Source organism: Diabrotica undecimpunctata, chromosome 4 (genome assembly GCF_040954645.1).
Source record: "Diabrotica undecimpunctata isolate CICGRU chromosome 4, icDiaUnde3, whole genome shotgun sequence".
NCBI classification, from domain to species: Eukaryota; Metazoa; Arthropoda; class Insecta; order Coleoptera; family Chrysomelidae; genus Diabrotica; species Diabrotica undecimpunctata.
Window position 1 is genome coordinate 48,526,683 of NC_092806.1, and position 23,008 is coordinate 48,549,690.

The 23,008-nt window shown below is 31.4% G+C and overlaps 1 long non-coding RNA gene across 1 annotated transcript; it reads left to right on the forward strand.

The window, feature by feature from the left end:
- Positions 1–8,401: 8,401 nt before the first annotated feature.
- LOC140438231 (uncharacterized) lies at positions 8,402–18,747 on the forward strand. The gene is made up of 4 exons (XR_011950463.1): positions 8,402–8,827; positions 11,858–12,099; positions 15,130–15,371; positions 18,402–18,747. It is a non-coding gene; the product is annotated as an uncharacterized lncRNA (long non-coding RNA).
- Positions 18,748–23,008: the final 4,261 nt, after the last annotated feature.

Consider the following 23,008-nt stretch of genomic DNA (forward strand, 5'->3'; position numbering starts at 1 on the left):
TCCTTTGCAGAGAAGAAGTGGGATTGGATGTAAGTGAAACATAAGATCTATCATTATCTATAAGAGAAGAACACAGTTGTAAGTAGTGAGTTCTTTCTAAGATGACTGTAACATTACCTTTGTCTGCTTTTGTCACTAAGAGCTCAGGATTGTATTTAAGAAATTTTTTAGTTTTAGTATATAAGTTATGAAAAAAAGTATTAGAAGATTTAGAAGTATTCAAAATGTGATTAGTGATAATGTTGGTGGTTCTAGATCGGATTAAGTTTTGTTCTAATTCAGATGGCAATGAAGAAATTATGTATTCTAAGTCTGCTAAAAGTGTTTTTACTTGAAAATCTTTTCCTAACTTTGGTTCGATGCTAAATTTATTTCCTAATGCCAAGAAACCTAGAATATCATCAGGAATAGTTGTGGTAGATAAGTTTTTAATCCATTTTGGATCAGTTTTAAGAACAGATTTACAACAGGACTGATATAGTGAGTTAATTTTTTTGATATTATCTGATTTAATTGAATAAAATATTTTATTATATCTAATAGATTGAATATGTGAAAATTGCATCCAATCATATTCCGAGGTTGATCTAATGATTTCGGTTTTTTGTTCAGTGATTGATTTTTCTAACTGTTTGAGAACTCTATGATTGGTTGCAATCTCAACATTTAAAAGTTTGCTATCTAACCTGATAATTTGTTGACATCCCTGCAATTGCCAGAAACCATTTCTGTGAATATAGTTTTGGACAGAGGAGGTGGCATGAACAATGTGTTTTGGTGTTATACCTTTAGAACGACATGACAATAAAAAAAGTCTCCGATTCCTTTCTTTTGCTAGTCTTACATTAGTTTTTTGGTAATCCTTGAGCAACCTCAACGCCTCAGCACCATAATTAACCCGTATGTTGTTATAGAACCCCATGTTCCTCTAAAAAGAAAAGAAATTTAATCTTTGCAGATTAGTTAAATAGTAAACTCTTAAATATTGGGGAAATCTGCAAGAAATACTCTAATGTGTATCAATTGTTTCGCCGAACGTTTTCGCCAAAGAGAATTAATTTGGCTTCTTCAGGGCTGAAAGAGAATAAATTATAATTAGCTACCATATATTATCTATTAAAACATTATTGATCTTACCGTAACTTAGAATTGTAGAGTTAGTATATTAAAAAACTTTGCTAGTAACATAGTGGTGTTTTTTTGTTACTATGTGCAAAAAAAGTTTTTTATAAGAATTGAAATGTATGGTAGCTTCGAACTTGACACGTAAAGGCTTACCCAAGGTTAATCGAAAAACCCAATGTAACTACATTTAAAAGGAGGTAATTCTTTGAAATGTCGGCAATAACTAAATTTTTGATTTTAAATAGTTAAAAGTGAGGTTCTGTTTAAGCCAGAACGCAAGCGCTGACAACTTCATTATAATTGGTATGAATCTTTATGTCGTTAAGGTTCATTGGTAAAAACGAATGAATTTAAATCCCAGTAAGGGAAATATTATTTTGATTTTCTTTATTTAATTATATTATATTGTTCATGTATTATTGAATCTTATTGAGACGTATCTAAGAAAAGCAAGGGAATGTTATATATTTTTTGTTAATGAAAATTAATTATAAAGGTATGTTAGTTGTTAATGGATATATCAGTCAAGTTAGTAATCTGTGATATAGTATTGTTCTTGGTATCTGATTTAAGTAACAGGTGGTATATATCGCTTAGATTCTTGATGTCACTCTTAACATTAATGGAGAAATCGTTAAGAAAAATATAAGACATTTCAATGAACTCTCTTTTAGATTTATTGTTCTCACGGTGGAGAATTGTGGTGTTGGTATAGTCCATGAGATGACCAGTGGAATGGACATGTTTGGCTAATGCACAACGGTCAGGGTGAAGTCGAGAATCACTTTTGTGTAGTGTAATACGTGATTTTAATAATTGAGATGTTTGACCGATGTAGGAATTGTTGCAAGAGAGACATGGAATGTTGTAGACAATATTACTAAGCCTATCTATGGGAGTCTTATCTTTTATCTTAGAATAAAGATTATTAATTGTTAGGGCTGATCTACAAGCTACATTAAGTTTAATGTTGTTATTATTATTGCCAAAGCTATTTTCAACACTTTTCAGAATCCTTGTTAACCCCGGAGTGATATCTCTGAAATATGGTAATGAAAAATATTTGTTTATAGGAGTATCAGAGACTGGGTTCCCACTTAAGACATCAGGATCAGCATTGTTAGTCGCGAAGGAAGGTGAAATATCTTCGTCATGGATAGTATTAAACAAAATCTTATTAACTAATGGTGTTGGATAAGCGTTTGAAATAAAAAGTTTCTGTAGGATTTGTAGGTTTTTTGTATGAAATGAAGGATCTGACAGTTTTGTTACTCTATTTTTCATCTGTTTGATTAAGTTGACTTTGGTAGAATTATTATGGTATGAGTTGTAGTTAAGGTATCTACCAGAATGGGTCGGTTTTTGATACCAATCTATTTTGATGTTGTTGGTTTCCCTGATCATCCTTATGTCGAGAAAGGGGACGGACCAATTACCATCTTCCCTCTCTATAGTGAACTGGATGTAGGGGTCATAACCATTAAAAGTGTCTAATAGTTCATCTACCTTGTCATTGGGTATAGCCAAAATGATATCATCAACATATTTTTTAATAAATGGAATATTAAAGGATAGTAAAGGAATGACTGAGTCTAATACATAATCCATAACGTAAGTTGCAATGATAGGAGAAATCTTAGCTCCCATAGGGGTACCGAAAGTTTGTTGATAGAATTTATCATTAAATGAGAAGTAAGTGTTGTTAAAGAGAAATTCGACGATGCTGATGAATCTGTCGTAAGACATGGAACAACAACCTCTAATACGGTCCCAGTTGATCTCTATTGATGTCAAACATATTCCTAGATGAACATTGCTAAATAAGGATACAACGTCAAGGCTAACGAGGACATAATTTGATGGAAGTATGTAGCCATTATATTTATTTACCATCTCAAAAGAATCTTTAATGTAATATTGACTTTCATAATTATATGCATTAGTAAGTATGTCTGTAACAAAAGCTGAGATATTTTCAGTGGGTGTTCCAATGGAAGCTACTATGGGACGAACCGATAGTGTTGGTTTGTGGATTTTTGGCAAAGCATAAAACTTTGCAATGTTCCCATTATATGTTGTTAGTTTTTTCTTTGTGTTACGGTCAATCTCATTGGAAGAGGCTAAGGATGCGATTAATGTGTTGCATTTCCTTTGCAGAGAAGAAGTGGGATTGGATGTAAGTGAAACATAAGATCTATCATTATCTATAAGAGAAGAACACAGTTGTAAGTAGTGAGTTCTTTCTAAGATGACTGTAACATTACCTTTGTCTGCTTTTGTCACTAAGAGCTCAGGATTGTATTTAAGAAATTTTTTAGTTTTAGTATATAAGTTATGAAAAAAAGTATTAGAAGATTTAGAAGTATTCAAAATGTGATTAGTGATAATGTTGGTGGTTCTAGATCGGATTAAGTTTTGTTCTAATTCAGATGGCAATGAAGAAATTATGTATTCTAAGTCTGCTAAAAGTGTTTTTACTTGAAAATCTTTTCCTAACTTTGGTTCGATGCTAAATTTATTTCCTAATGCCAAGAAACCTAGAATATCATCAGGAATAGTTGTGGTAGATAAGTTTTTAATCCATTTTGGATCAGTTTTAAGAACAGATTTACAACAGGACTGATATAGTGAGTTAATTTTTTTGATATTATCTGATTTAATTGAATAAAATATTTTATTATATCTAATAGATTGAATATGTGAAAATTGCATCCAATCATATTCCGAGGTTGATCTAATGATTTCGGTTTTTTGTTCAGTGATTGATTTTTCTAACTGTTTGAGAACTCTATGATTGGTTGCAATCTCAACATTTAAAAGTTTGCTATCTAACCTGATAATTTGTTGACATCCCTGCAATTGCCAGAAACCATTTCTGTGAATATAGTTTTGGACAGAGGAGGTGGCATGAACAATGTGTTTTGGTGTTATACCTTTAGAACGACATGACAATAAAAAAAGTCTCCGATTCCTTTCTTTTGCTAGTCTTACATTAGTTTTTTGGTAATCCTTGAGCAACCTCAACGCCTCAGCACCATAATTAACCCGTATGTTGTTATAGAACCCCATGTTCCTCTAAAAAGAAAAGAAATTTAATCTTTGCAGATTAGTTAAATAGTAAACTCTTAAATATTGGGGAAATCTGCAAGAAATACTCTAATGTGTATCAATTGTTTCGCCGAACGTTTTCGCCAAAGAGAATTAATTTGGCTTCTTCAGGGCTGAAAGAGAATAAATTATAATTAGCTACCATATATTATCTATTAAAACATTATTGATCTTACCGTAACTTAGAATTGTAGAGTTAGTATATTAAAAAACTTTGCTAGTAACATAGTGGTGTTTTTTTGTTACTATGTGCAAAAAAAGTTTTTTATAAGAATTGAAATGTATGGTAGCTTCGAACTTGACACGTAAAGGCTTACCCAAGGTTAATCGAAAAACCCAATGTAACTACATTTAAAAGGAGGTAATTCTTTGAAATGTCGGCAATAACTAAATTTTTGATTTTAAATAGTTAAAAGTGAGGTTCTGTTTAAGCCAGAACGCAAGCGCTGACAACTTCATTATAATTGGTATGAATCTTTATGTCGTTAAGGTTCATTGGTAAAAACGAATGAATTTAAATCCCAGTAAGGGAAATATTATTTTGATTTTCTTTATTTAATTATATTATATTGTTCATGTATTATTGAATCTTATTGAGACGTATCTAAGAAAAGCAAGGGAATGTTATATATTTTTTGTTAATGAAAATTAATTATAAAGGTATGTTAGTTGTTAATGGATATATCAGTCAAGTTAGTAATCTGTGATATAGTATTGTTCTTGGTATCTGATTTAAGTAACAGGTGGTATATATCGCTTAGATTCTTGATGTCACTCTTAACATTAATGGAGAAATCGTTAAGAAAAATATAAGACATTTCAATGAACTCTCTTTTAGATTTATTGTTCTCACGGTGGAGAATTGTGGTGTTGGTATAGTCCATGAGATGACCAGTGGAATGGACATGTTTGGCTAATGCACAACGGTCAGGGTGAAGTCGAGAATCACTTTTGTGTAGTGTAATACGTGATTTTAATAATTGAGATGTTTGACCGATGTAGGAATTGTTGCAAGAGAGACATGGAATGTTGTAGACAATATTACTAAGCCTATCTATGGGAGTCTTATCTTTTATCTTAGAATAAAGATTATTAATTGTTAGGGCTGATCTACCAAAAAACTGATCAAGGATCAAGCTGATCAAGGATTACCAAAAAACTAATGTAAGACTAGCAAAAGAAAGGAATCGGAGACTTTTTTTATTGTCATGTCGTTCTAAAGGTATAACACCAAAACACATTGTTCATGCCACCTCCTCTGTCCAAAACTATATTCACAGAAATGGTTTCTGGCAATTGCAGGGATGTCAACAAATTATCAGGTTAGATAGCAAACTTTTAAATGTTGAGATTGCAACCAATCATAGAGTTCTCAAACAGTTAGAAAAATCAATCACTGAACAAAAAACCGAAATCATTAGATCAACCTCGGAATATGATTGGATGCAATTTTCACATATTCAATCTATTAGATATAATAAAATATTTTATTCAATTAAATCAGATAATATCAAAAAAATTAACTCACTATATCAGTCCTGTTGTAAATCTGTTCTTAAAACTGATCCAAAATGGATTAAAAACTTATCTACCACAACTATTCCTGATGATATTCTAGGTTTCTTGGCATTAGGAAATAAATTTAGCATCGAACCAAAGTTAGGAAAAGATTTTCAAGTAAAAACACTTTTAGCAGACTTAGAATACATAATTTCTTCATTGCCATCTGAATTAGAACAAAACTTAATCCGATCTAGAACCACCAACATTATCACTAATCACATTTTGAATACTTCTAAATCTTCTAATACTTTTTTTCATAACTTATATACTAAAACTAAAAAATTTCTTAAATACAATCCTGAGCTCTTAGTGACAAAAGCAGACAAAGGTAATGTTACAGTCATCTTAGAAAGAACTCACTACTTACAACTGTGTTCTTCTCTTATAGATAATGATAGATCTTATGTTTCACTTACATCCAATCCCACTTCTTCTCTGCAAAGGAAATGCAACACATTAATCGCATCCTTAGCCTCTTCCAATGAGATTGACCGTAACACAAAGAAAAAACTAACAACATATAATGGGAACATTGCAAAGTTTTATGCTTTGCCAAAAATCCACAAACCAACACTATCGGTTCGTCCCATAGTAGCTTCCATTGGAACACCCACTGAAAATATCTCAGCTTTTGTTACAGACATACTTACTAATGCATATAATTATGAAAGTCAATATTACATTAAAGATTCTTTTGAGATGGTAAATAAATATAATGGCTACATACTTCCATCAAATTATGTCCTCGTTAGCCTTGACGTTGTATCCTTATTTAGCAATGTTCATCTAGGAATATGTTTGACATCAATAGAGATCAACTGGGACCGTATTAGAGGTTGTTGTTCCATGTCTTACGACAGATTCATCAGCATCGTCGAATTTCTCTTTAACAACACTTACTTCTCATTTAATGATAAATTCTATCAACAAACTTTCGGTACCCCTATGGGAGCTAAGATTTCTCCTATCATTGCAACTTACGTTATGGATTATGTATTAGACTCAGTCATTCCTTTACTATCCTTTAATATTCCATTTATTAAAAAATATGTTGATGATATCATTTTGGCTATACCCAATGACAAGGTAGATGAACTATTAGACACTTTTAATGGTTATGACCCCTACATCCAGTTCACTATAGAGAGGGAAGATGGTAATTGGTCCGTCCCCTTTCTCGACATAAGGATGATCAGGGAAACCAACAACATCAAAATAGATTGGTATCAAAAACCGACCCATTCTGGTAGATACCTTAACTACAACTCATACCATAATAATTCTACCAAAGTCAACTTAATCAAACAGATGAAAAATAGAGTAACAAAACTGTCAGATCCTTCATTTCATACAAAAAACCTACAAATCCTACAGAAACTTTTTATTTCAAACGCTTATCCAACACCATTAGTTAATAAGATTTTGTTTAATACTATCCATGACGAAGATATTTCACCTTCCTTCGCGACTAACAATGCTGATCCTGATGTCTTAAGTGGGAACCCAGTCTCTGATACTCCTATAAACAAATATTTTTCATTACCATATTTCAGAGATATCACTCCGGGGTTAACAAGGATTCTGAAAAGTGTTGAAAATAGCTTTGGCAATAATAATAACAACATTAAACTTAATGTAGCTTGTAGATCAGCCCTAACAATTAATAATCTTTATTCTAAGATAAAAGATAAGACTCCCATAGATAGGCTTAGTAATATTGTCTACAACATTCCATGTCTCTCTTGCAACAATTCCTACATCGGTCAAACATCTCAATTATTAAAATCACGTATTACACTACACAAAAGTGATTCTCGACTTCACCCTGACCGTTGTGCATTAGCCAAACATGTCCATTCCACTGGTCATCTCATGGACTATACCAACACCACAATTCTCCACCGTGAGAACAATAAATCTAAAAGAGAGTTCATTGAAATGTCTTATATTTTTCTTAACGATTTCTCCATTAATGTTAAGAGTGACATCAAGAATCTAAGCGATATATACCACCTGTTACTTAAATCAGATACCAAGAACAATACTATATCACAGATTACTAACTTGACTGATATATCCATTAACAACTAACATACCTTTATAATTAATTTTCATTAACAAAAAATATATAACATTCCCTTGCTTTTCTTAGATACGTCTCAATAAGATTCAATAATACATGAACAATATAATATAATTAAATAAAGAAAATCAAAATAATATTTCCCTTACTGGGATTTAAATTCATTCGTTTTTACCAATGAACCTTAACGACATAAAGATTCATACCAATTATAATGAAGTTGTCAGCGCTTGCGTTCTGGCTTAAACAGAACCTCACTTTTAACTATTTAAAATCAAAAATTTAGTTATTGCCGACATTTCAAAGAATTACCTCCTTTTAAATGTAGTTACATTGGGTTTTTCGATTAACCTTGGGTAAGCCTTTACGTGTCAAGTTCGAAGCTACCATACATTTCAATTCTTATAAAAAACTTTTTTTGCACATAGTAACAAAAAAACACCACTATGTTACTAGCAAAGTTTTTTAATATACTAACTCTACAATTCTAAGTTACGGTAAGATCAATAATGTTTTAATAGATAATATATGGTAGCTAATTATAATTTATTCTCTTTCAGCCCTGAAGAAGCCAAATTAATTCTCTTTGGCGAAAACGTTCGGCGAAACAATTGATACACATTAGAGTATTTCTTGCAGATTTCCCCAATATTTAAGAGTTTACTATTTAACTAATCTGCAAAGATTAAATTTCTTTTCTTTTTAGAGGAACATGGGGTTCTATAACAACATACGGGTTAATTATGGTGCTGAGGCGTTGAGGTTGCTCAAGGATTACCAAAAAACTAATGTAAGACTAGCAAAAGAAAGGAATCGGAGACTTTTTTTATTGTCATGTCGTTCTAAAGGTATAACACCAAAACACATTGTTCATGCCACCTCCTCTGTCCAAAACTATATTCACAGAAATGGTTTCTGGCAATTGCAGGGATGTCAACAAATTATCAGGTTAGATAGCAAACTTTTAAATGTTGAGATTGCAACCAATCATAGAGTTCTCAAACAGTTAGAAAAATCAATCACTGAACAAAAAACCGAAATCATTAGATCAACCTCGGAATATGATTGGATGCAATTTTCACATATTCAATCTATTAGATATAATAAAATATTTTATTCAATTAAATCAGATAATATCAAAAAAATTAACTCACTATATCAGTCCTGTTGTAAATCTGTTCTTAAAACTGATCCAAAATGGATTAAAAACTTATCTACCACAACTATTCCTGATGATATTCTAGGTTTCTTGGCATTAGGAAATAAATTTAGCATCGAACCAAAGTTAGGAAAAGATTTTCAAGTAAAAACACTTTTAGCAGACTTAGAATACATAATTTCTTCATTGCCATCTGAATTAGAACAAAACTTAATCCGATCTAGAACCACCAACATTATCACTAATCACATTTTGAATACTTCTAAATCTTCTAATACTTTTTTTCATAACTTATATACTAAAACTAAAAAATTTCTTAAATACAATCCTGAGCTCTTAGTGACAAAAGCAGACAAAGGTAATGTTACAGTCATCTTAGAAAGAACTCACTACTTACAACTGTGTTCTTCTCTTATAGATAATGATAGATCTTATGTTTCACTTACATCCAATCCCACTTCTTCTCTGCAAAGGAAATGCAACACATTAATCGCATCCTTAGCCTCTTCCAATGAGATTGACCGTAACACAAAGAAAAAACTAACAACATATAATGGGAACATTGCAAAGTTTTATGCTTTGCCAAAAATCCACAAACCAACACTATCGGTTCGTCCCATAGTAGCTTCCATTGGAACACCCACTGAAAATATCTCAGCTTTTGTTACAGACATACTTACTAATGCATATAATTATGAAAGTCAATATTACATTAAAGATTCTTTTGAGATGGTAAATAAATATAATGGCTACATACTTCCATCAAATTATGTCCTCGTTAGCCTTGACGTTGTATCCTTATTTAGCAATGTTCATCTAGGAATATGTTTGACATCAATAGAGATCAACTGGGACCGTATTAGAGGTTGTTGTTCCATGTCTTACGACAGATTCATCAGCATCGTCGAATTTCTCTTTAACAACACTTACTTCTCATTTAATGATAAATTCTATCAACAAACTTTCGGTACCCCTATGGGAGCTAAGATTTCTCCTATCATTGCAACTTACGTTATGGATTATTTATTAGACTCAGTCATTCCTTTACTATCCTTTAATATTCCATTTATTAAAAAATATGTTGATGATATCATTTTGGCTATACCCAATGACAAGGTAGATGAACTATTAGACACTTTTAATGGTTATGACCCCTACATCCAGTTCACTATAGAGAGGGAAGATGGTAATTGGTCCGTCCCCTTTCTCGACATAAGGATGATCAGGGAAACCAACAACATCAAAATAGATTGGTATCAAAAACCGACCCATTCTGGTAGATACCTTAACTACAACTCATACCATAATAATTCTACCAAAGTCAACTTAATCAAACAGATGAAAAATAGAGTAACAAAACTGTCAGATCCTTCATTTCATACAAAAAACCTACAAATCCTACAGAAACTTTTTATTTCAAACGCTTATCCAACACCATTAGTTAATAAGATTTTGTTTAATACTATCCATGACGAAGATATTTCACCTTCCTTCGCGACTAACAATGCTGATCCTGATGTCTTAAGTGGGAACCCAGTCTCTGATACTCCTATAAACAAATATTTTTCATTACCATATTTCAGAGATATCACTCCGGGGTTAACAAGGATTCTGAAAAGTGTTGAAAATAGCTTTGGCAATAATAATAACAACATTAAACTTAATGTAGCTTGTAGATCAGCCCTAACAATTAATAATCTTTATTCTAAGATAAAAGATAAGACTCCCATAGATAGGCTTAGTAATATTGTCTACAACATTCCATGTCTCTCTTGCAACAATTCCTACATCGGTCAAACATCTCAATTATTAAAATCACGTATTACACTACACAAAAGTGATTCTCGACTTCACCCTGACCGTTGTGCATTAGCCAAACATGTCCATTCCACTGGTCATCTCATGGACTATACCAACACCACAATTCTCCACCGTGAGAACAATAAATCTAAAAGAGAGTTCATTGAAATGTCTTATATTTTTCTTAACGATTTCTCCATTAATGTTAAGAGTGACATCAAGAATCTAAGCGATATATACCACCTGTTACTTAAATCAGATACCAAGAACAATACTATATCACAGATTACTAACTTGACTGATATATCCATTAACAACTAACATACCTTTATAATTAATTTTCATTAACAAAAAATATATAACATTCCCTTGCTTTTCTTAGATACGTCTCAATAAGATTCAATAATACATGAACAATATAATATAATTAAATAAAGAAAATCAAAATAATATTTCCCTTACTGGGATTTAAATTCATTCGTTTTTACCAATGAACCTTAACGACATAAAGATTCATACCAATTATAATGAAGTTGTCAGCGCTTGCGTTCTGGCTTAAACAGAACCTCACTTTTAACTATTTAAAATCAAAAATTTAGTTATTGCCGACATTTCAAAGAATTACCTCCTTTTAAATGTAGTTACATTGGGTTTTTCGATTAACCTTGGGTAAGCCTTTACGTGTCAAGTTCGAAGCTACCATACATTTCAATTCTTATAAAAAACTTTTTTTGCACATAGTAACAAAAAAACACCACTATGTTACTAGCAAAGTTTTTTAATATACTAACTCTACAATTCTAAGTTACGGTAAGATCAATAATGTTTTAATAGATAATATATGGTAGCTAATTATAATTTATTCTCTTTCAGCCCTGAAGAAGCCAAATTAATTCTCTTTGGCGAAAACGTTCGGCGAAACAATTGATACACATTAGAGTATTTCTTGCAGATTTCCCCAATATTTAAGAGTTTACTATTTAACTAATCTGCAAAGATTAAATTTCTTTTCTTTTTAGAGGAACATGGGGTTCTATAACAACATACGGGTTAATTATGGTGCTGAGGCGTTGAGGTTGCTCAAGGATTACCAAAAAACTAATGTAAGACTAGCAAAAGAAAGGAATCGGAGACTTTTTTTATTGTCATGTCGTTCTAAAGGTATAACACCAAAACACATTGTTCATGCCACCTCCTCTGTCCAAAACTATATTCACAGAAATGGTTTCTGGCAATTGCAGGGATGTCAACAAATTATCAGGTTAGATAGCAAACTTTTAAATGTTGAGATTGCAACCAATCATAGAGTTCTCAAACAGTTAGAAAAATCAATCACTGAACAAAAAACCGAAATCATTAGATCAACCTCGGAATATGATTGGATGCAATTTTCACATATTCAATCTATTAGATATAATAAAATATTTTATTCAATTAAATCAGATAATATCAAAAAAATTAACTCACTATATCAGTCCTGTTGTAAATCTGTTCTTAAAACTGATCCAAAATGGATTAAAAACTTATCTACCACAACTATTCCTGATGATATTCTAGGTTTCTTGGCATTAGGAAATAAATTTAGCATCGAACCAAAGTTAGGAAAAGATTTTCAAGTAAAAACACTTTTAGCAGACTTAGAATACATAATTTCTTCATTGCCATCTGAATTAGAACAAAACTTAATCCGATCTAGAACCACCAACATTATCACTAATCACATTTTGAATACTTCTAAATCTTCTAATACTTTTTTTCATAACTTATATACTAAAACTAAAAAATTTCTTAAATACAATCCTGAGCTCTTAGTGACAAAAGCAGACAAAGGTAATGTTACAGTCATCTTAGAAAGAACTCACTACTTACAACTGTGTTCTTCTCTTATAGATAATGATAGATCTTATGTTTCACTTACATCCAATCCCACTTCTTCTCTGCAAAGGAAATGCAACACATTAATCGCATCCTTAGCCTCTTCCAATGAGATTGACCGTAACACAAAGAAAAAACTAACAACATATAATGGGAACATTGCAAAGTTTTATGCTTTGCCAAAAATCCACAAACCAACACTATCGGTTCGTCCCATAGTAGCTTCCATTGGAACACCCACTGAAAATATCTCAGCTTTTGTTACAGACATACTTACTAATGCATATAATTATGAAAGTCAATATTACATTAAAGATTCTTTTGAGATGGTAAATAAATATAATGGCTACATACTTCCATCAAATTATGTCCTCGTTAGCCTTGACGTTGTATCCTTATTTAGCAATGTTCATCTAGGAATATGTTTGACATCAATAGAGATCAACTGGGACCGTATTAGAGGTTGTTGTTCCATGTCTTACGACAGATTCATCAGCATCGTCGAATTTCTCTTTAACAACACTTACTTCTCATTTAATGATAAATTCTATCAACAAACTTTCGGTACCCCTATGGGAGCTAAGATTTCTCCTATCATTGCAACTTACGTTATGGATTATGTATTAGACTCAGTCATTCCTTTACTATCCTTTAATATTCCATTTATTAAAAAATATGTTGATGATATCATTTTGGCTATACCCAATGACAAGGTAGATGAACTATTAGACACTTTTAATGGTTATGACCCCTACATCCAGTTCACTATAGAGAGGGAAGATGGTAATTGGTCCGTCCCCTTTCTCGACATAAGGATGATCAGGGAAACCAACAACATCAAAATAGATTGGTATCAAAAACCGACCCATTCTGGTAGATACCTTAACTACAACTCATACCATAATAATTCTACCAAAGTCAACTTAATCAAACAGATGAAAAATAGAGTAACAAAACTGTCAGATCCTTCATTTCATACAAAAAACCTACAAATCCTACAGAAACTTTTTATTTCAAACGCTTATCCAACACCATTAGTTAATAAGATTTTGTTTAATACTATCCATGACGAAGATATTTCACCTTCCTTCGCGACTAACAATGCTGATCCTGATGTCTTAAGTGGGAACCCAGTCTCTGATACTCCTATAAACAAATATTTTTCATTACCATATTTCAGAGATATCACTCCGGGGTTAACAAGGATTCTGAAAAGTGTTGAAAATAGCTTTGGCAATAATAATAACAACATTAAACTTAATGTAGCTTGTAGATCAGCCCTAACAATTAATAATCTTTATTCTAAGATAAAAGATAAGACTCCCATAGATAGGCTTAGTAATATTGTCTACAACATTCCATGTCTCTCTTGCAACAATTCCTACATCGGTCAAACATCTCAATTATTAAAATCACGTATTACACTACACAAAAGTGATTCTCGACTTCACCCTGACCGTTGTGCATTAGCCAAACATGTCCATTCCACTGGTCATCTCATGGACTATACCAACACCACAATTCTCCACCGTGAGAACAATAAATCTAAAAGAGAGTTCATTGAAATGTCTTATATTTTTCTTAACGATTTCTCCATTAATGTTAAGAGTGACATCAAGAATCTAAGCGATATATACCACCTGTTACTTAAATCAGATACCAAGAACAATACTATATCACAGATTACTAACTTGACTGATATATCCATTAACAACTAACATACCTTTATAATTAATTTTCATTAACAAAAAATATATAACATTCCCTTGCTTTTCTTAGATACGTCTCAATAAGATTCAATAATACATGAACAATATAATATAATTAAATAAAGAAAATCAAAATAATATTTCCCTTACTGGGATTTAAATTCATTCGTTTTTACCAATGAACCTTAACGACATAAAGATTCATACCAATTATAATGAAGTTGTCAGCGCTTGCGTTCTGGCTTAAACAGAACCTCACTTTTAACTATTTAAAATCAAAAATTTAGTTATTGCCGACATTTCAAAGAATTACCTCCTTTTAAATGTAGTTACATTGGGTTTTTCGATTAACCTTGGGTAAGCCTTTACGTGTCAAGTTCGAAGCTACCATACATTTCAATTCTTATAAAAAACTTTTTTTGCACATAGTAACAAAAAAACACCACTATGTTACTAGCAAAGTTTTTTAATATACTAACTCTACAATTCTAAGTTACGGTAAGATCAATAATGTTTTAATAGATAATATATGGTAGCTAATTATAATTTATTCTCTTTCAGCCCTGAAGAAGCCAAATTAATTCTCTTTGGCGAAAACGTTCGGCGAAACAATTGATACACATTAGAGTATTTCTTGCAGATTTCCCCAATATTTAAGAGTTTACTATTTAACTAATCTGCAAAGATTAAATTTCTTTTCTTTTTAGAGGAACATGGGGTTCTATAACAACATACGGGTTAATTATGGTGCTGAGGCGTTGAGGTTGCTCAAGGATTACCAAAAAACTAATGTAAGACTAGCAAAAGAAAGGAATCGGAGACTTTTTTTATTGTCATGTCGTTCTAAAGGTATAACACCAAAACACATTGTTCATGCCACCTCCTCTGTCCAAAACTATATTCACAGAAATGGTTTCTGGCAATTGCAGGGATGTCAACAAATTATCAGGTTAGATAGCAAACTTTTAAATGTTGAGATTGCAACCAATCATAGAGTTCTCAAACAGTTAGAAAAATCAATCACTGAACAAAAAACCGAAATCATTAGATCAACCTCGGAATATGATTGGATGCAATTTTCACATATTCAATCTATTAGATATAATAAAATATTTTATTCAATTAAATCAGATAATATCAAAAAAATTAACTCACTATATCAGTCCTGTTGTAAATCTGTTCTTAAAACTGATCCAAAATGGATTAAAAACTTATCTACCACAACTATTCCTGATGATATTCTAGGTTTCTTGGCATTAGGAAATAAATTTAGCATCGAACCAAAGTTAGGAAAAGATTTTCAAGTAAAAACACTTTTAGCAGACTTAGAATACATAATTTCTTCATTGCCATCTGAATTAGAACAAAACTTAATCCGATCTAGAACCACCAACATTATCACTAATCACATTTTGAATACTTCTAAATCTTCTAATACTTTTTTTCATAACTTATATACTAAAACTAAAAAATTTCTTAAATACAATCCTGAGCTCTTAGTGACAAAAGCAGACAAAGGTAATGTTACAGTCATCTTAGAAAGAACTCACTACTTACAACTGTGTTCTTCTCTTATAGATAATGATAGATCTTATGTTTCACTTACATCCAATCCCACTTCTTCTCTGCAAAGGAAATGCAACACATTAATCGCATCCTTAGCCTCTTCCAATGAGATTGACCGTAACACAAAGAAAAAACTAACAACATATAATGGGAACATTGCAAAGTTTTATGCTTTGCCAAAAATCCACAAACCAACACTATCGGTTCGTCCCATAGTAGCTTCCATTGGAACACCCACTGAAAATATCTCAGCTTTTGTTACAGACATACTTACTAATGCATATAATTATGAAAGTCAATATTACATTAAAGATTCTTTTGAGATGGTAAATAAATATAATGGCTACATACTTCCATCAAATTATGTCCTCGTTAGCCTTGACGTTGTATCCTTATTTAGCAATGTTCATCTAGGAATATGTTTGACATCAATAGAGATCAACTGGGACCGTATTAGAGGTTGTTGTTCCATGTCTTACGACAGATTCATCAGCATCGTCGAATTTCTCTTTAACAACACTTACTTCTCATTTAATGATAAATTCTATCAACAAACTTTCGGTACCCCTATGGGAGCTAAGATTTCTCCTATCATTGCAACTTACGTTATGGATTATGTATTAGACTCAGTCATTCCTTTACTATCCTTTAATATTCCATTTATTAAAAAATATGTTGATGATATCATTTTGGCTATACCCAATGACAAGGTAGATGAACTATTAGACACTTTTAATGGTTATGACCCCTACATCCAGTTCACTATAGAGAGGGAAGATGGTAATTGGTCCGTCCCCTTTCTCGACATAAGGATGATCAGGGAAACCAACAACATCAAAATAGATTGGTATCAAAAACCGACCCATTCTGGTAGATACCTTAACTACAACTCATACCATAATAATTCTACCAAAGTCAACTTAATCAAACAGATGAAAAATAGAGTAACAAAACTGTCAGATCCTTCATTTCATACAAAAAACCTACAAATCCTACAGAAACTTTTTATTTCAAACGCTTATCCAACACCATTAGTTAATAAGATTTTGTTTAATACTATCCATGACGAAGATATTTCACCTTCCTTCGCGACTAACAATGCTGATCCTGATGTCTTAAGTGGGAACCCAGTCTCTGATACTCCTATAAACAAATATTTTTCATTACCATATTTCAGAGATATCACTCCGGGGTTAACAAGGATTCTGAAAAGTGTTGAAAATAGCTTTGGCAATAATAATAACAACATTAAACTTAATGTAGCTTGTAGATCAGCCCTAACAATTAATAATCTTTATTCTAAGATAAAAGATAAGACTCCCATAGATAGGCTTAGTAATATTGTCTACAACATTCCATGTCTCTCTTGCAACAATTCCTACATCGGTCAAACATCTCAATTATTAAAATCACGTATTACACTACACAAAAGTGATTCTCGACTTCACCCTGACCGTTGTGCATTAGCCAAACATGTCCATTCCACTGGTCATCTCATGGACTATACCAACACCACAATTCTCCACCGTGAGAACAATAAATCTAAAAGAGAGTTCATTGAAATGTCTTATATTTTTCTTAACGATTTCTCCATTAATGTTAAGAGTGACATCAAGAATCTAAGCGATATATACCACCTGTTACTTAAATCAGATACCAAGAACAATACTATATCACAGATTACTAACTTGACTGATATATCCATTAACAACTAACATACCTTTATAATTAATTTTCATTAACAAAAAATATATAACATTCCCTTGCTTTTCTTAGATACGTCTCAATAAGATTCAATAATACATGAACAATATAATATAATTAAATAAAGAAAATCAAAATAATATTTCCCTTACTGGGATTTAAATTCATTCGTTTTTACCAATGAACCTTAACGACATAAAGATTCATACCAATTATAATGAAGTTGTCAGCGCTTGCGTTCTGGCTTAAACAGAACCTCACTTTTAACTATTTAAAATCAAAAATTTAGTTATTGCCGACATTTCAAAGAATTACCTCCTTTTAAATGTAGTTACATTGGGTTTTTCGATTAACCTTGGGTAAGCCTTTACGTGTCAAGTTCGAAGCTACCATACATTTCAATTCTTATAAAAAACTTTTTTTGCACATAGTAACAAAAAAACACCACTATGTTACTAGCAAAGTTTTTTAATATACTAACTCTACAATTCTAAGTTACGGTAAGATCAATAATGTTTTAATAGATAATATATGGTAGCTAATTATAATTTATTCTCTTTCAGCCCTGAAGAAGCCAAATTAATTCTCTTTGGCGAAAACGTTCGGCGAAACAATTGATACACATTAGAGTATTTCTTGCAGATTTCCCCAATATTTAAGAGTTTACTATTTAACTAATCTGCAAAGATTAAATTTCTTTTCTTTTTAGAGGAACATGGGGTTCTATAACAACATACGGGTTAATTATGGTGCTGAGGCGTTGAGGTTGCTCAAGGATTACCAAAAAACTAATGTAAGACTAGCAAAAGAAAGGAATCGGAGACTTTTTTTATTGTCATGTCGTTCTAAAGGTATAACACCAAAACACATTGTTCATGCCACCTCCTCTGTCCAAAACTATATTCACAGAAATGGTTTCTGGCAATTGCAGGGATGTCAACAAATTATCAGGTTAGATAGCAAACTTTTAAATGTTGAGATTGCAACCAATCATAGAGTTCTCAAACAGTTAGAAAAATCAATCACTGAACAAAAAACCGAAATCATTAGATCAACCTCGGAATATGATTGGATGCAATTTTCACATATTCAATCTATTAGATATAATAAAATATTTTATTCAATTAAATCAGATAATATCAAAAAAATTAACTCACTATATCAGTCCTGTTGTAAATCTGTTCTTAAAACTGATCCAAAATGGATTAAAAACTTATCTACCACAACTATTCCTGATGATATTCTAGGTTTCTTGGCATTAGGAAATAAATTTAGCATCGAACCAAAGTTAGGAAAAGATTTTCAAGTAAAAACACTTTTAGCAGACTTAGAATACATAATTTCTTCATTGCCATCTGAATTAGAACAAAACTTAATCCGATCTAGAACCACCAACATTATCACTAATCACATTTTGAATACTTCTAAATCTTCTAATACTTTTTTTCATAACTTATATACTAAAACTAAAAAATTTCTTAAATACAATCCTGAGCTCTTAGTGACAAAAGCAGACAAAGGTAATGTTACAGTCATCTTAGAAAGAACTCACTACTTACAACTGTGTTCTTCTCTTATAGATAATGATAGATCTTATGTTTCACTTACATCCAATCCCACTTCTTCTCTGCAAAGGAAATGCAACACATTAATCGCATCCTTAGCCTCTTCCAATGAGATTGACCGTAACACAAAGAAAAAACTAACAACATATAATGGGAACATTGCAAAGTTTTATGCTTTGCCAAAAATCCACAAACCAACACTATCGGTTCGTCCCATAGTAGCTTCCATTGGAACACCCACTGAAAATATCTCAGCTTTTGTTACAGACATACTTACTAATGCATATAATTATGAAAGTCAATATTACATTAAAGATTCTTTTGAGATGGTAAATAAATATAATGGCTACATACTTCCATCAAATTATGTCCTCGTTAGCCTTGACGTTGTATCCTTATTTAGCAATGTTCATCTAGGAATATGTTTGACATCAATAGAGATCAACTGGGACCGTATTAGAGGTTGTTGTTCCATGTCTTACGACAGATTCATCAGCATCGTCGAATTTCTCTTTAACAACACTTACTTCTCATTTAATGATAAATTCTATCAACAAACTTTCGGTACCCCTATGGGAGCTAAGATTTCTCCTATCATTGCAACTTACGTTATGGATTATGTATTAGACTCAGTCATTCCTTTACTATCCTTTAATATTCCATTTATTAAAAAATATGTTGATGATATCATTTTGGCTATACCCAATGACAAGGTAGATGAACTATTAGACACTTTTAATGGTTATGACCCCTACATCCAGTTCACTATAGAGAGGGAAGATGGTAATTGGTCCGTCCCCTTTCTCGACATAAGGATGATCAGGGAAACCAACAACATCAAAATAGATTGGTATCAAAAACCGACCCATTCTGGTAGATACCTTAACTACAACTCATACCATAATAATTCTACCAAAGTCAACTTAATCAAACAGATGAAAAATAGAGTAACAAAACTGTCAGATCCTTCATTTCATACAAAAAACCTACAAATCCTACAGAAACTTTTTATTTCAAACGCTTATCCAACACCATTAGTTAATAAGATTTTGTTTAATACTATCCATGACGAAGATATTTCACCTTCCTTCGCGACTAACAATGCTGATCCTGATGTCTTAAGTGGGAACCCAGTCTCTGATACTCCTATAAACAAATATTTTTCATTACCATATTTCAGAGATATCACTCCGGGGTTAACAAGGATTCTGAAAAGTGTTGAAAATAGCTTTGGCAATAATAATAACAACATTAAACTTAATGTAGCTTGTAGATCAGCCCTAACAATTAATAATCTTTATTCTAAGATAAAAGATAAGACTCCCATAGATAGGCTTAGTAATATTGTCTACAACATTCCATGTCTCTCTTGCAACAATTCCTACATCGGTCAAACATCTCAATTATTAAAATCACGTATTACACTACACAAAAGTGATTCTCGACTTCACCCTGACCGTTGTGCATTAGCCAAACATGTCCATTCCACTGGTCATCTCATGGACTATACCAACACCACAATTCTCCACCGTGAGAACAATAAATCTAAAAGAGAGTTCATTGAAATGTCTTATATTTTTCTTAACGATTTCTCCATTAATGTTAAGAGTGACATCAAGAATCTAAGCGATATATACCACCTGTTACTTAAATCAGATACCAAGAACAATACTATATCACAGATTACTAACTTGACTGATATATCCATTAACAACTAACATACCTTTATAATTAATTTTCATTAACAAAAAATATATAACATTCCCTTGCTTTTCTTAGATACGTCTCAATAAGATTCAATAATACATGAACAATATAATATAATTAAATAAAGAAAATCAAAATAATATTTCCCTTACTGGGATTTAAATTCATTCGTTTTTACCAATGAACCTTAACGACATAAAGATTCATACCAATTATAATGAAGTTGTCAGCGCTTGCGTTCTGGCTTAAACAGAACCTCACTTTTAACTATTTAAAATCAAAAATTTAGTTATTGCCGACATTTCAAAGAATTACCTCCTTTTAAATGTAGTTACATTGGGTTTTTCGATTAACCTTGGGTAAGCCTTTACGTGTCAAGTTCGAAGCTACCATACATTTCAATTCTTATAAAAAACTTTTTTTGCACATAGTAACAAAAAAACACCACTATGTTACTAGCAAAGTTTTTTAATATACTAACTCTACAATTCTAAGTTACGGTAAGATCAATAATGTTTTAATAGATAATATATGGTAGCTAATTATAATTTATTCTCTTTCAGCCCTGAAGAAGCCAAATTAATTCTCTTTGGCGAAAACGTTCGGCGAAACAATTGATACACATTAGAGTATTTCTTGCAGATTTCCCCAATATTTAAGAGTTTACTATTTAACTAATCTGCAAAGATTAAATTTCTTTTCTATATATATATATATATATATATATATATATATATATATATATATATATATATATATATATATATATATATATATATATATATATATATATATATATATATATATATATATATATATATATATATATATATATATATATATATATTTCTTATAATTTCTTTCAATTACTCGCCATCTATTTTTGCAGTGGCATGCATTCAAATTAACATTACGTAAGCAGTAACAACATTTAGTTGTTCCGCTACCTTTTCCCACATCATTTTCATGGATTTCATTTGGAAACTCCCTATCCTACTTATGTATTTTTTAAAAAATTCTATCAATGACGGTTTGATTGTAGATCCAAGATATACTAACTGAAACACATGTGGATGGGCTTTGGTTTACAATATTATAAACTCCTCTAAATCTAAAACAAATGTAACCTTTAAATGCGGTTTAGAAAAATTTGTTTCATTATTATTTTGCTAAACTTTCTCTTTAGACGGAGGCATTGTTTTGAAAAAAAGTAAGTAGTACTTACCTTCCATATTATGATAATATTTGTTTGAATAAAAAATTATGAATCTCGATATTAACCAAAAATGTTGGGTTAGGTTAGATTCATTTAATTTCGACAATCAGCAAATCGTTCGTGTAGCATAAATTTTGACTACGGTAAGGAAACAGTCTAATTTTACATGTGCACTAAGTGCACAGTTTACAAACGGTAAATAAACCACTGCATAAACAGACCTACATTAAAATGATATAAAAGCTGTAATATTTTAAGATGTTATAATTTTGAAGCAATTTTTTAAAGCATGTTATAATTTTCAAGCATACTTACTCTGTGAGAAACACACAATATTATTACATACAGAACATTTGCTTTGATACTTGCGATCTTCCTTCCTTGGGCAAATATGACACCTTCCTTTTCTTTTTGTTCAGTTCAAGGGAAACAGCGGTAAAATTAACTTCGTTTAATAATGACTCGTGAATTTAACAATACAGGTTAAAAGTTGAACGGGTGTCACTGTGAATACAACAGTAAGTAAAAAAAAAACTTTTAACATTTTCAAATCTTTATTAACCAAAAACTCGAAAACCTTAAGAAATTAGTGGTATCTGTAATAGTACAGTTGATATTTTTAAAATAGATTTAAATTATCATACATGCCATACAAGTAAATAAGATACAGATTATAGCAAATTAGAATGTTCTGGATGCAAAGCAGCATATTATGGAAGTGTGAAAATTTTACAACAGAAATCGATGTTAGCCCAATGCATTTCAATGCAATTATGGCTCAGTTTACTAATTTTAGTAACGCTGTAGCAACATGTTATACTCAATTGT